The sequence below is a fragment of the Aquila chrysaetos genome, chromosome 4 (genome assembly GCF_900496995.4).
Source record: "Aquila chrysaetos chrysaetos chromosome 4, bAquChr1.4, whole genome shotgun sequence".
Classification (NCBI taxonomy): domain Eukaryota; kingdom Metazoa; phylum Chordata; class Aves; order Accipitriformes; family Accipitridae; genus Aquila; species Aquila chrysaetos.
Window position 1 is genome coordinate 59855191 of NC_044007.1, and position 14918 is coordinate 59870108.

General features: G+C 36.3%; 1 long non-coding RNA gene across 1 annotated transcript; it reads left to right on the top strand.

Annotated features, from left to right (window-relative positions):
- The first annotated feature begins 1281 nt into the window (after nucleotides 1-1281).
- Nucleotides 1282-4612, top strand: LOC115340858. The gene is made up of 4 exons (XR_005932306.1): nucleotides 1282-1589; nucleotides 2361-2467; nucleotides 3621-3665; nucleotides 3749-4612. It is a non-coding gene; the product is annotated as an uncharacterized LOC115340858 (long non-coding RNA).
- Nucleotides 4613-14918: the final 10306 nt, after the last annotated feature.

The window sequence follows — 14918 nt, forward strand, 5'->3', positions numbered from 1 at the left end:
ATAGTCAAATGCAGAAAAAAAGTAATTAAGGAAATTTTGCTATGATAGGTTTGCTTTGTTTGTGTGAATACAATAAAGACTGCATATTCTGAAGCTGGAGAAATATATGCCAGAAGCTTAAATAAGAGAAGCCGAGTGCTTCATATTTATCTGTGTTGTGGACAGGGATATCTAACAGAGATTGTTCTGCAGTATACAATATCCTCTTATTCTGCTGAGAATGAATAGTTCCATTAGAACTGGATTTTCTTTGGCTCATTAAATTATGTGTTATTCTATGTTTAAAATTATTTTCAAGTGCACCTGTGCAGATTCTGGGGTGTGCCGGCAGAAACACTAAATCAATATGCTTACATCGGAAAACACTGCAGCGGACATGCAGATCCACATGCAAAAAAACCCTTTGCAGTTGATACAGCTTCTTCTTTCATTTGGGAAACTGATATTAGCTCTACCCCCTAACGAACCCTTTTGGTGCTATAATCTCTGCCTTTATGAAAAGGGTTTTCTGGAATGATTACACTAGTATATCTATGCTGAGAAATCTCTTCAGGACAACTTTCTGAGTAATCCTGCTGATACCAGTGAGAAGCTCACAGAATAAGTTGCTATCAAACAGGTATACAGGCAAAAATCACTACAGAGGAGCTAAGAATCAGGAGGAGAGGTGGTATAAAATGTTGCTTTTTGGAGCTAAGCAGAATATTCACCCAACAAATGACATAGCCAAGTGACCAACTTAGAGGGAACTGAAACTGTCAGTGAAACAGCCTGGAAAGCCTGCCAAAAAGCCAGATGCTGCTACTGAAAAACTACCTCCCACAAATTGGCATTGGTATCATACAGAGCTGGCACTCAGTAGTACCTGCTTTGCTAAACGACAGTCTGTCTTGAACACATTATTTTACTACCCTTCCCTGTTATCAATAAATGGGTAATATTATTCTGTTTTCACTTATTAAATTCTCCTTGGCAACTGTTGTTCTTTTGACAAATGTAAGCAAAAAGAGAGTAAATGTGAACATGATGTTTTTGATGGGATAAAGAAGGGTGATTTCTTTTAAAAACGCTGCTCAGGGCATACGATCTCCAAACCTTGTTGTTTGCTTACTGGTGTAATTTATTTCCTCAATATTTTGACATTATCCAGGGATGACTGTTGGCACTAGAGTTGTCATTACTTGGAGAAAATGAGCAATTTAATGAATTTCTGTTCTCTGAGCCACTGACAATTAAGGTTACTGAGCCTGCTGGATGTGGAAAGGAAGTTTATGGGCATTTCCGGTGTATGTAAAAGGAATAAATACCTTTCTGTTGTGCTTTCTGCAGAATGCCTATAGAAAGGTCTTGGGAAGAAAGAAAAAAAACCCCAAATTCCTGGATTCGAAAGAACTCCTATATTTTACTGAGAAGGGAACTTCTTTTCAAGAATTAACCCTTTCTTATGTGAAGCTAATTTTTATAGTCATCGTGAAGTTCTGCTGTATGAAATGGAGCTCTTGCCCGGTGTGAGCTGGAGAACTGGTATGATGACTACAAAAGGAGACACCAAAGTATTGCTTATTTTGGTCTGAATTGCATCCATAGAGGTATTTCATTGTCACAGGTTTACAACAGTAACATTGTATCAACAAATTTAGACATAGCTACTTAAGAGGTTCAACAGAATGAATGGAGACATTATTTCTCATGAATTGATGAAAATAGAATTTATATAACTAGACAGAGGTTTTCTGTTTTTTTCTCTCAGAAGAAAGTTCTCAGTTGCTCTTAGTCAAAAAAGACAGGATGCAAATGGAGGCCATCATAAAATAATTCCAACAGAATTTCTAAGAACAAAACTGTCGACACTTTGCCATTGCAAAGAAATGTGAATTACAGAAGAAAATTAAAGTGGCTGCTGCAAAAGCAGGGAAAGCACAATATTATCAGTAGCCATTCATATAGATCAATTAATTGTGACAGCAAATTAAACACTCTTGCTTTGCAAGAACGATTCTTAACTCAAATGATACATAAAAGCTTTGTGTACTTCTGATAATGTGTTGCCCCTTATTTCCAGTGAAAAAAAACCTGAGTTACAGATTGAGTTGAAAAGAGTGTATATTTGCCCGTTATCACTGATGTCTCAATCCACAGAAATGTTAACATACTTTTGGTAATAGTTCATTGTTACGTAGTGGAAGGGGAATATCTGGTGCCTGCCTCATTATTTCCAATACAGCACTGAGATTGCATTAGGAATATCTGAAACGTAAGAAATACGTTGTAATCAAAGGGTTCAGACTTTGCCAGTATGTTTTAAATGAACTGAAGACACTTCATATATCAGGCATGCTCTGCTGTTTTCTGTGTTTCAGTGGATGATCACATGCACTCGGTCACCGCGGGACTCGCTATTTCTGCTAAAATCCCTCCGGGCAGAGTGTGTCAGGGAGCAGTGAAGGCAGGTGGCTCCATGAGGGAGGTGAGCCGGCAGCTGTGGGTGATGGCACATCTAGCAGGTCAGGGACATCACGGAGGTGGGACGTTGTCCCACAGCTCCTGAATAAGGGGGGCAGAGCATGACCAGTCCTGGGAACCAGGGTCAGACACAGCCCCAGGGTGGCCAGGCAGGGATGTGGGGACCAAGGTGGGGGTCTGGGTCAATGAGAAGGTGGCTCCCAGACCTCATCCCACATCACCACCACCCTGCAGCAGAGCTATCCCCCACCTCCCGCACCTGGACCCTGGGAGGGGGAAATGTTACACATAATTTGTCATTTGATCTTAGAGGTCATATAACAGTTCTCCATTATCTGCCAAAAGAGTTTGAAAATTGCAGGTTACCTTTCATCTTTGCAAAATCGAACAAATTAAAGTCTTGAAGCATGTTCCTGAAGGTACTTCATGAATACTATTTTGCCTTTTTCAAAGAGTGTTCTAGAAGTTTTCTCTACTCCATTCTTGAAATTAAGCGGGTAATTCTTGTATTTACTAATGTTTATGGCATTGTCCATTAATTGAAAGATGTGTTTCCACAAAAGATTTGGTGGGTAGTTAGATGATCATAAATTATATCTTCTCTAGAAACACATTTTGGCAAATCATAAAAGGAGAATATATTTAATTCATCATCGTATGCTACGTTTCAGATGCCTAAATTCATGTTTTGATTTCTATGAATAAAATTACTTTAACCAGATTCTCTCTAAACAAATTGGGCAACATGGACTTTTAAGAAAATGGTAAGATTTACTGAAAGATTAAAAATGACATTGCTATATGATATGGAGTAGTTGTTACTGCAAGTGCAGATATCCTTTATGAGTCTTGTAATAGGAAATTGTTTGAAATTTGATCTTCAAATCTTCCATTTCTGAAGTTTCAAGAAATTGACACTACAATCACACACCTAATACATTGTGGAAAAAATATTTTCTTTATGTGATTACATTCAGATAGAAATCTATTTTGATGTGAATTCACCAAATTCAAATAAAGTTATTGAAGGCATAGGTAGTATTACCAATTTAATTTAAAAGCAAACATATATTCAAATGTACAAAATGCACTATAGCTGAAAATAAATATTTTAAATAATGAACTCAAAACTAAGATAACTTTATTTTATATTTGAGGACTGTGAGAAATATGCAGAAGAGAAAAACAGCTGTTTTGCTAAGGTAAATAGTATTTTCTTAATGTATCCCCCAAGGAAATTATTGTCTATTACTTTTAATGTAGATTTCCTTTATTTCCATACAAGGTGGAAAATCACTGAATTGAGACTTAGAGGACGAAAAGAAGTATGCCACAAAAACTTCATTCTGAACATTTGCAAATCGTTTGTACTCAAATGCAAAATGGATGATTACAGTTCTCCATTTCAATGTATTTATTGGAAAAATTATTCTGTAAAAACTCAAAAAGTGTTCACATACCATAGCCGTATGGATGAAAAATCAAAAAACGTTATGTGTAACATTCAGTTCTATTAAAAGTGTGATATTAAGGAAAGGTTTTTATTATAGCTGCTCTGGAATTTTCTGTTGAATTAATTTTCTCAAGAAAAACATCATTTTCACATTATTATCATTTTCCAGAAGAGATCTTAATTTCTCTTAGGCGTCTTCATTTCCCATTGCAAATAAGAAAGTGAAATATTTATCTTCTGATAACATCAACCTGTACCATGTTTTTTAAAAAAAATCCTCAGTATTTATTCAAATCAATTTCACAAACATAAAACTGCATTTCCTCATGGTTCATTGTCTTATGGAAATGTTTTTCTGATTTTCCTTCTTCATATAGGCAGATCATTGTCCCCCAGAAAGGTTTTCCCTGATATTTCTAATTAAGGTTATTTCAGGGGGGTTTTCCCACATTTTTACTGAACTTAGTGCTAAATCCTCATGTATTATGGCAACCTGCAAGCTTGTCATTTTCCAGCGGTTCCTATTCCTAGATGCTATGCCCACATAATTCCTCCTGCATGTTCTACACTGATAAGCACTTTCTCACCATGTGATGGAGGTCAGCTGAGCAATGTACAGAAGGTAAAGAAGAGAATCATGTGCTTGGAGGACCGAAAGAAGGAAAATAAAACACCTTTATATTTATCTGCTATGACCCTTACTTCCCCAGTAGCAAGTGAGTAATCAGTGTGGACAAATAGCACATAAAATAGCTATTTAATCTTGTGTTACTCCTCCCCCAGTCATGGACCCTCTCCAAAACAGATAAGCTGTAAATTATCCACCATAAAAGTTACAGGAACATTAACCGGCAAAATAAAACTCTAGGACAAATTGTTTATTTGGACCAGAGAGTCACACAAATTATAGCATAGAGACAGTTATCAGAAAAATATTTGTGCCATTGTTGCAGAGGAGGAGGTTTTGATCTAGAAAGAGATCGTTTTGCAGTTTGAAAAGTAGTTACCTGCAATATGACAGCAGATTGTGTTGATGATATTAATGGAATGAAACCCAGCACAAGAAAATTCAGAGGCTCGGGGAAAATGCACAGTAGATGTGGCTCAGTTTATTTAACTTAAATGAAAATGCTCCACTTATCTTTTGCCAGACTTATTTACAATATAAAAATACAATGCAAATCAATAAGTACACTAATATGTACAGTTCAGTAAGCATGCACACACCTTCATTATTTAACAGATTAATATGTTAAATAGTTCTGAACATCTTTTACCCATGCAGACATATGTATGAATAATAAAACAGATGGCCAGTTCCTTCTTACATACACACTGGACTGAATTTGTGAATGCAATGTCAACTCATAATTGAGTTGAAATTCTGTAACATTATTTTTTAAAGAAATCTGTCTTTTCCAATTATCATTTTCTGATTCAAATTACCAGGAACAATTAGATGCATCCCTGCAATTAAAAAAAGAACATAGCCCACTATTATTAAGATGGGAATTTTCCAGTGATGGATAGAATGCAATTTGCAACATATGTTGACCTACAGTTAAGTAAAATATTGTCCCATCATGCCTGGTTTGTTTTCTTTTCCTCTGGGCCATCCTGCCCCCTGATTGCCAAGTACATTATTTTGGGGCAGACATACTTACAGATACTCATGGACACTCCGCTTTTCCTTCTGTGCAGGCTGGGGTAGTGATGTCCTCTGGACTGAGATCTATGGGCAAGACGCTCAAGGAGACAACCTAATTCCTGTATTTTGCATTGCACGTGTGGTATGTCTACAGAACTAAACCATTATTTTTTCATTGTTGTGTGTTTCTCATTTCTTCATGTCAGTCAAGGGTAAGTGGTGTATTTCACAGGGGGGTATAGGTTAATTACTGGCATAAGCATAGTTTCTACTGCACATGATGCAGAGCCACAGTGTCTGCTGTGCACTTGCATAAAACTGCAGCGGGCAACATGGGGGAAATGTAGTGTCATGTTGAAGTAATGGCCTGAAACAACAGGAGCACCTGCTTCCTCCTAGGTATCTCCTGGATCTATTACCATATACATCGACAGTGTCTTGCTGTAGCTGGTAACTGGCCACTTAATATCCACATAGTCAGCATGGGTCTGGTGACCACTGCTTCAGCTCAAATCAGTGGCCACAGGCTCAGCATCACTTCCAAAATTAAATCAGTTCCTTATATAGGATACCATTTATGTCCTATGGGTTGCCATCTGTCATCCATATATCATCAGCTGCAAATTTAATTAGTAAATTACTTTGTCCACAAACTAGGTACTCAAACTTCAGTCATTATCAGAACAAAGTGTGGAGTTTAAATGCTTATATTTGGACAGTTCTTAGCTTGTATTTCCTCACTATACCGCTAATGTCTTACATGTAACTCTCTTGTTTTTTTATTAGACTGTATATGTCCAGCTCATTCTTATACCTAGCTGCTTGCAAATATCCAAATAAGCACTGTCCCCCTGCAAGAGTTTTCACAGCTGTAATAGTTCACCTTTTAAAATCTACAAGCTTTCCTCTAGCCTCTAATGTAATGCTTATCTTACACACACTAGGACTTTTCAAAAAGGCATTTTAGTTTTTAAAAGAGGTATTAAGAATGGTCTAAGTGCTTGAATTGTTGCTACTAATGGAGTTATGCTGATGAGATCAATGAAAAAAAATAAAATGGGAAAGGGGATATTGATCAGCAACAGGTTGTACAACAGTAGCACTATAAATAAGATGAATCAAGAAGAGGGTTGGTTCCTCATTTCTATCCTTGACTTAGTGAATGGGAACATTTATTTTGGAGTACAGTTTACACAAAATGGTGCAATGTAGATTTAGACAGGACAGGTCAGGAGATAATGCTTTGGATCAATCGAGCTGAACCTCCTAAGCTGCTGAGATTTTCTCATCATTTGATCCATCTGCCTGTCCAATATCTTATTATCTTCATCCAATAGCACAGAGTAGAAATGTTAATGTTCTAACATATTTTACATACCAAATACTTTGTACACAATCCAAATGTACCAGTCCTGATTCAAACCTGCAGCAAGTACTATTAACAGTAATAAAACCTTCTCATACTTGCTTTAAATAAACAGAGGCAAAGCTAAGAAACAGGAGGCCTGAGAACTTAAAAAAGAAAGAAGGAGGGTATAAAACAGATTTTACATAGGTGTTTTGTTTTTTTTTCTCTGTCCAGGAAGTAGAAAGTTCATACACTAGAAGTGGTTACAAAGATGGGACTATTTGTGCCTACCAGTGGTGTGAATAAGTAAAATAAGGAAATGAGACCAAAACAAGCAAGAGCAGAAAGTAAAAGATACAGTCCATTCTAACCAAGCTAGACTGTGAAAATAAATTAAAAAGAACCCTAATGCCCATGACACATCATTGGAAATGATCCATCAGTTATGCACTTTCAGTCTCTTTCTCAGTTTCACATGTCTAGAAGCTCTGCTGTCATGTATTCATACTGTGTCAACATGTAAATGAAATCAAAAGCAACAGTAAAATCCCTTTGAGACTTAGTGGGCCTACTCTGTTAAGATCAGGCTCAATCTTTTGAGTTTTTTGATTTTTCTAGTATGTATCTTTTTGAGGAGGAATTACTAGGGAAGGGTAAATATGTATTCTTTTCATCTGAAATATCACCATCTTTTTACTCAAGTATTTAAAATATTAAGGATATCTACCAATTTTTCACTCTCTACCATTTAGGGGTAGACACAGCTGTAAAAATGACATGAGCTACACTGTGCTTTTTGTTGTAAAATTAACAAAGATGTTGAGGAAAACCTGAATGCTTGCTGTGCTGGACCAAAACTACAAACTACCTTTCAGTTATCCCATCTTCTACTGTTATGAACATGGCAATGTGCAGCCAATCTCCTTATTATTACTTATCGTTGTTATAGTTGCTATTACTACATAACACATGGACCAAAATTTAGGGTATTTCTGATTTTAACCCATATATATTTATATATATTTATGGGTTTTGACTCCTTTTAGGTAAGACCACTAAGGTCAACTTTTTCCAGGGCTACAATTTTTTTGTATCTTTGTATCAAGATGTGATAAGATTGAAAGAAGAGGTTAAGGGAATTCAGCTTTAAAGAAGAGTAAAATTTCTTCATATAGAAGGTTTGTGAGGGATTCTAGCCAAGAAGAGGTTTTTTTTCAGCAAGGGGAAGCTGTACTGAAACCATAACTGAGGTAAAAACCTTCTGCAAAAGCTTGGATGGCTTCAAGGACAGTAATGAAGAAGCCCAACAGCAGTGAATACTCACCTTGTAAAGTCCACTGACAAAATTTTATCTTTAGGTAGAATTTTTTAAAGCAGTTGCTGCTGTCTGATGTACCCCCTCCCCATACAATACTTACAAAGAAGTAACAATCTCTAGATGAGGAAGGAACTTTCTAGTCCCTCTTGTGAGATCTTTTGATCTCATCACATTTGACAAGAAGGGCAATCAACTGCTGGGGTAAGTTAGGCTTATGAAAAGTAGTCTGTATTTCTGAAGAAATCAGACTATATTATCTCAGTGGTATCTCTCAGCCTTTAAGTCTTTGGCTCAAACAATACTTTCAGGCATTCAAGTCAAATTTTCAACACAAGTATGTACCCTAAATCTCTTGAAAATTCAATAGTATTTCAATTCCAAAGAATCTATACACTTTTTTTTAAAAAAAAAGGATTCTAGATTTTTAAGACAAAAAGCTGCTTTAGCATTAAAGCCATGGAAAGTCATTAGCACTAGATAGCTTTTAAATATGTCAATAACAGTTGGCATCTGACTTAATTTCAATGTTTACAACACCCTTCTGAAGTTGGGGTTTTTCTTCAGTCCACTGTGCGATACTGATGTTAATACTGGCAATAAAACAAGACAATTCACTACCAGCTTGAATTTTTTAAATTAAATGCTGCATGTTTTAAAGAAGTGCTGTTGTCCAGCAGACAGAAAAGGAAACTAAAGCTCAACCTGCTAGAGTGCCAATGCTGTTAGTGGGTGCCGATCAGCTCACGTCATTTTGGGATGGAATCTGAATGCCCCTCATTTCTTTCCGTGCCTTTTTTTTTCAGCATGAAAGAATGATAGATCAAGCCTATCATGACTACTACGGGCAATTATTGCTACAATTTCTACTGTGGACAACAAGCAGGGGGTAGATATATCCTGTGGTCTTGAACAAGTCCTTTCTCTCTTTTCTAAAGTTGAGATAATAAGAAATATTTGCTTACTGTGTATGAGGAGGCTCAATAACTATCACTGCAGAAACAATTGTTTCTAAAGAAACGTCAAAAGCAAAATGTCCTGTTAAGTTTATATTTTGATATAGATCTCTTGTGTTCAATCTGCTTTTGAGAGATTAAATGTTTATACCAACTTTGTCTCACATAAGCGTGTTTCTAGGCAAAATATTACTGACTTTTAAATTATTGCCGATCACTTTACTGAGAGTAAGCAAGTCAATTTTATGTTGGTGTTAGTAAATGTTTATAACAATTTTGCATGACTGCTTCATCTGACATCGTGTTTCTGCTTTTTCCATCATTACAGTGTATCAGAGAAATTTGGTCAGCAATAATTTCCTTGACAGTAATAGAAGAATGGCAGGACATCAGATAGGAGAATACTAACAGGCCACAGTATAGGAAACCTGTTCCTGGAATGGACTGGCATAACCTTCATATCAACATGGATTACTTAACTTCTTGGCAGAATATTTCACTGAAAGGTGGAAAGCACACTCCTATATAAATCTAATATCAAGCTTATACTAGGGCTGTGAATGAGAGGAATAGTTTCAAAAGAAGTTCCCAGGATCTTTGTGAAGGAAAGTAAGTCCAAAAAGAGAGTCTCCCATGTGTGGCATCAAATTCAGTGATTTTAACACAGGCAAACTTCCAGTTACACTTCCCTTCAAAAACCAGCAAAACTGGGCTGCTCAGCCAAGGATGCCCAGAAGGGTGGGATTTGCTTTTCTTTAGAAACTTTAAGACTTAGGCAATTAATTTAGAAACTTTAAGACTTAGACAATTAATTTAGGAACTTTAAGACTTAAGTACTTAATTTAAACCATAAACACTAACTCTAGAAATACTGTTTCTTTCTTGACAGGAAGACGTTAGAGAGAAAACACAGAAGACATGGATGTAAAATTGGAAGACAGAGATCTTAAAGTTCTTAGTCTCACTAAGCTGCTGTCCTCATGCAGCTGGGTCAGGATTTTGCTATTTTGCGATACTTCTATGGTAATGTTACTTTTTCTTGTTTGCTCTCATGTCTTATCCCCATGTTAAATAACATAGACTTACACATACTTTAATTCTGAAAGTTAATGGGGCACATTCAAGTAAAAATACTAGGGATCTAAAATCAAAATAAGTAAGGTAACTTGCAGTTTTAAGCTTCAAGTCTCAATCTTAAACCAGATTTGACTACTTTTACAAGAATGATATGTACATATGTACTATTAGTTATTTTGGGCTTTATAATAATTGAGACTCTACCAACATCTCATACATTAAAATACTGAGAGATAAAGGGAAGTGTTTCAGTTACCAGACCGGTTCTTTCCCTCAGTTTTTAGTGTATTTCAATTTAAGATGTGATCAGTTCACAAAGATGTAATGCATGTTGATGTAAGTCACTGAGCAGGGCCTCAGAGAAAGAAGCAGAAACCAAGAAAACAGGGTTGAGTGGAGGTGTTACAGACATTTTGAGGAGGAAGGAAGGACAAGATTCTGCTCCTTAGAAATGCTCCAGTGCTGAACAGAGAAAAAGAAATGCTCCAAACAAGGTGACTGTATTAAATCAAAATAGGGGAGCATAGAAGACAGCAGTTTATATAAGACTGGAAGATACATATTAGCACTTTAGACTTCTTTTTTTTCCATTAACTGAACATGACTGCTTTACAACTCACTCCTGAATTTGGCCTGTCAGTGAGAGTAAATAACATGGAAGTGTTTAAGCTCACATAGAATTTCACTGGTGACTCCACATGCAGTGCTTAGTAATTGCTATAATACCAAAGTAACCCTCTCATATCACTTACTGAATGAAATATGCAGCTGGGATCCTTGATCTCACCAGGGACTATTTACTCTTCAATTTTCCTCAGTCAGTCATCATAACTGACAGGAAGGTTAGTTATGCAAGCAGTATGGTCTGGTAGATTAAAATGGATTATAGCCTGGATTTAGAAGTCACAAAATCTTGAGTTCTAATACTGAATTTTCTCTGGAAAACTCCAACAGAATTTGAAAGAAATGCACTTGCACATGATTACCCTGAAAGTATGTATTTTATTGGGAAATTATGATCCTTTTGTTGAATTTTGGAAAGAGCCTACAAAATTTCATTGCAGTGACATTGTTCTAAAGTTTAGAAGGTGATTATTTTGTATTAAATTCCACTGGAGCTTAACCTAGTGGAGTAGCCAAATTATCAAAGGCCATACTCTCAGATGGCTTGACTAAAAATCCATTGAAGCCAAAAGGAGAACTCTGATTGCACTTTGAGATAGGTCTAATATGTATCTCTCCAGTAAGGATATTTATCATACTTGAATTCTATTAGAGAATATTTACTAACAGATATACTGCATATGCAAGTTTTAAACTCTGAATTTAATTTTTCTCAGTATGCTGAACTATTCATTAGTTTTGTTCTAGCAGCTGATCACCTTCCACTACTTTGTATGCGCCCATATTATGAAATACTAAAGCTGTCCTAAAAATCATAAATATCACCACTTGGATTCCTCACTTTTTAGAATTTTCCCCATGGAGGGGGTCATCTTGGTTGCCTACAGTAGAAATCAAAGTGCTCCAATGAGCAAAGAAATTTGTGGGGTGCCCTGAGTGAAAGTTGTTTTTTTCCAACATTTGAATCTGGTATTAATAGAAGACCAGAAATTACTACTATTCCTGCAATTATTTCTTAAACTTGTATATTCTTCTTGTATATCCTCCCTGTGAGGAGCAGGGAGTTGGACTTGATGATCCTTATGGGTCCCTTCCAACTTGAGATATTCTATGATTCTACAAAAGACATTACATCCTGAAAATTTTGCTCAATGCTAGTCTTAATAATACTCCTTAATATAGATCCATACAGGCTGACCAGAAAGAGAAAAAAAAAGAAAGAAAGAAAAAAAAAAAAGGCAGATTAAAGGCTTTTGTGACACTCCTATTTAATACAGTTTTGTAATCTATACAAAATACAGTTTTCTTGCTGTTGGCTGTAGGTTTCTGTCTCCCATCTTCCAGGGTTTCTTATCCTATGGTGACTAAGACTGATAGGAGAATTAGGCAGAGGGGACATTAGAACACATGTAGGGTAGCCTAGGGCTCGAAAAAGTAAACTTCTAATTCTTTAATTTGGATGGAAATGACACCTCAGCTAAGCCAGGAGCAAAACTCGCTTGATGAATGGGAGCTGAACAAGCAGTTAGGTTTTTGTGTTTGTAATACACAATGGCTGTTTACAAAAGGTGCCATTGATTTTTGTTTAGTATTTTTTTCTTAGTGCCGTAAGCTCTACTAAAGTCTTCGCAGGCCCTCATCATGATTCATTTTAAATACATTTTAAAAAAGGCCAGATTGAAGACTTCATACTTTTTTATTCTGCATGTGCTTTATTTTATGTTTGACTGTGAGAATGCATACTATGGGCAATGAGAGATATGTCTTGCATTTCTACGAGAGACTAAATCCTTTTGTTTAAATCAATACGGCAAATTCATTCTTCCATCCAATGTGTTTACACTGGGGATGAATTTGACTCTGGTGTTTTGCAAATAAAACATAGCTGAAAATTAGGAATTGCTGCTGACTGTTCAATATCTAAAAAGCAGTACATTTTAATGTGATTTTGATTCATGTCTTTTTTTTTTTTTCAGCTTGTATGATCCAGAGCTTTAAAAAAAGTAGTAATAAAAAAGATGCTATGCAAGGTTGTATTATTCCATTATAATAGTGCGGTAAACAGTTGGTTGCATAAAAAAATTGAGAAGGGATCAATAAAAATGAAAGCAACTGAACAGTGGTGGTTTAATTTGTTTGCTGTATGAATATGAAGGAAATCCACTAGCTATTTTTCACTTCAAGAACATAAACAGTAGAAAGAAGACAGCGTGATATGAATTTACAGGTATGTAGTTTTGGTGGGAAATTGGATATTCTGTTGAGTGATTGAACTATACATCTATGTCATTTTGTTTCATAGAGCTTCTTATATTAATTACATGTTTGGTGCATTTTGGGAACACCATTATGTTTCTGATTTTTCCCAATGAATATGTTTTTGATTGACAAGTAGATTTTTCTACTTTTATTCACACTATTTAGTAGAACCTTGCTTTGTCGCCTTGTTGGAAACAACCAGTCAGTTTTCAAAATAAAATTGTTCTCAGTAATGTTGGCAGAGCTAAGGAGACCGAGACATACTCCTCTACTCTCCTGCAGAGCCTTTCTTTTAAGACTCGGTTTTATCACAATTCAAGTAGCTGAGTGTTGACTAAACAAAACCTAGTAGGGAGAGTTAGGATAGAATAATTTAAAATGATCTTTTTTAATAAAAATGAGATCTCTGCTAAGGTTTCAAAAAGTTACATTTTGTTGTTGCAGAAATTGGCTGATATAGCTATTGTGCTCTTACAGTTGATGTGATTGCCTCAAAATTTCCATCTTAGGCTGCTGTGTGAACCAAATGTATGCAAGTGCTTTACAATGAAAACAGGTTAAGCAAAGTTAGACAAAGGAGTAGCTCAGTCTCTTACTGTTTCTGCAGGGTTTTGCATTTCCCATTGATGAATGTAAACCTGTCATTCTCTCATACACTGTTTAATCATGCACAGCTACTCCTGTGAGGTAAAGATGTAGAACACTGTCAGTTGACTGATTTACTCAAATCTACAAAGAGATTAGTGGCCTTACTCTTTTTATGTATTTAAATCCTTTTTGTGCTACTTCACCTGAAAGACTTGCTTAAAGTCATGGAGGAAATCAAAGCTGGGAACCGATTCTACATTTACCAAGTTAGCTCCACGACCTTTGAACAGGACTTCCCCTTTCCTCTGATCTGGAGGCTAATCTCCAGCTGAGAGAACCACCTATATTTGCATCACACAAGACTGAAGATCAAAGCATTAAAACACGTGCTTCTGCTTCAGAGCTGTGTTAACAGAATTCAAGTGCCTAGCTAAAGTAATTCAAAAGGGTCGCTACTATTGATGGATATAATTTTGTCTGATAACTTGAACAAATAGCCATGGACACCTTGCTGAAGCAGCGATCAGTAGTAAATGGTATATGAAGGGATTGCCTTTTGTTCTGAAAATCTGTCACTGCCTCCAGATATTTGACAGGCAAGGTAGGTCACAGCCAGCGAGGAGGCACTGGAGGCTTTCCTACTGCTGCCTCAGCAAAAGCACAAACCAAGCATGGCTGAAGATGTGTCTTTGTTGCGATCATAATTACTGTGCACGGGTACCCTGTGATGGGAGGGTAACATAAACATTCCCAATCTTGTTTAAAATCTGTTTCTTTCAAACCATGGCTTGGAAGCAACTGTGAGAAGATAGGCCTGAAAATAGGAAAGGATGACTTTCTCTGCTACCCACTATGTCACCTGCATAAAGCAAAAAATTCCTTATGTACCTTTCCATTCTTTTTCTGTATTTGATGGAACACTAGATCATCACTAAACCTCTGCTACACAGGAGGTACGACCCCTGTGAAGGTTTGGAGTGCTACTTCTGGTGTGGTCCTTAATGCAGATGGTGAGAGTGTTCTATATTTTTTTTTATTCACTAGATTAAAAAAAATGGTCACATAAGCCACAGATAATCAGAGAAGCATATTATACACCATAATTTCTCATTAAGCAAGTCCATATGGCTCCACTTTTATTTTGCTTTTCTTCCAAAAAATAATTGTGACTAGGAATTTGTTTCTCC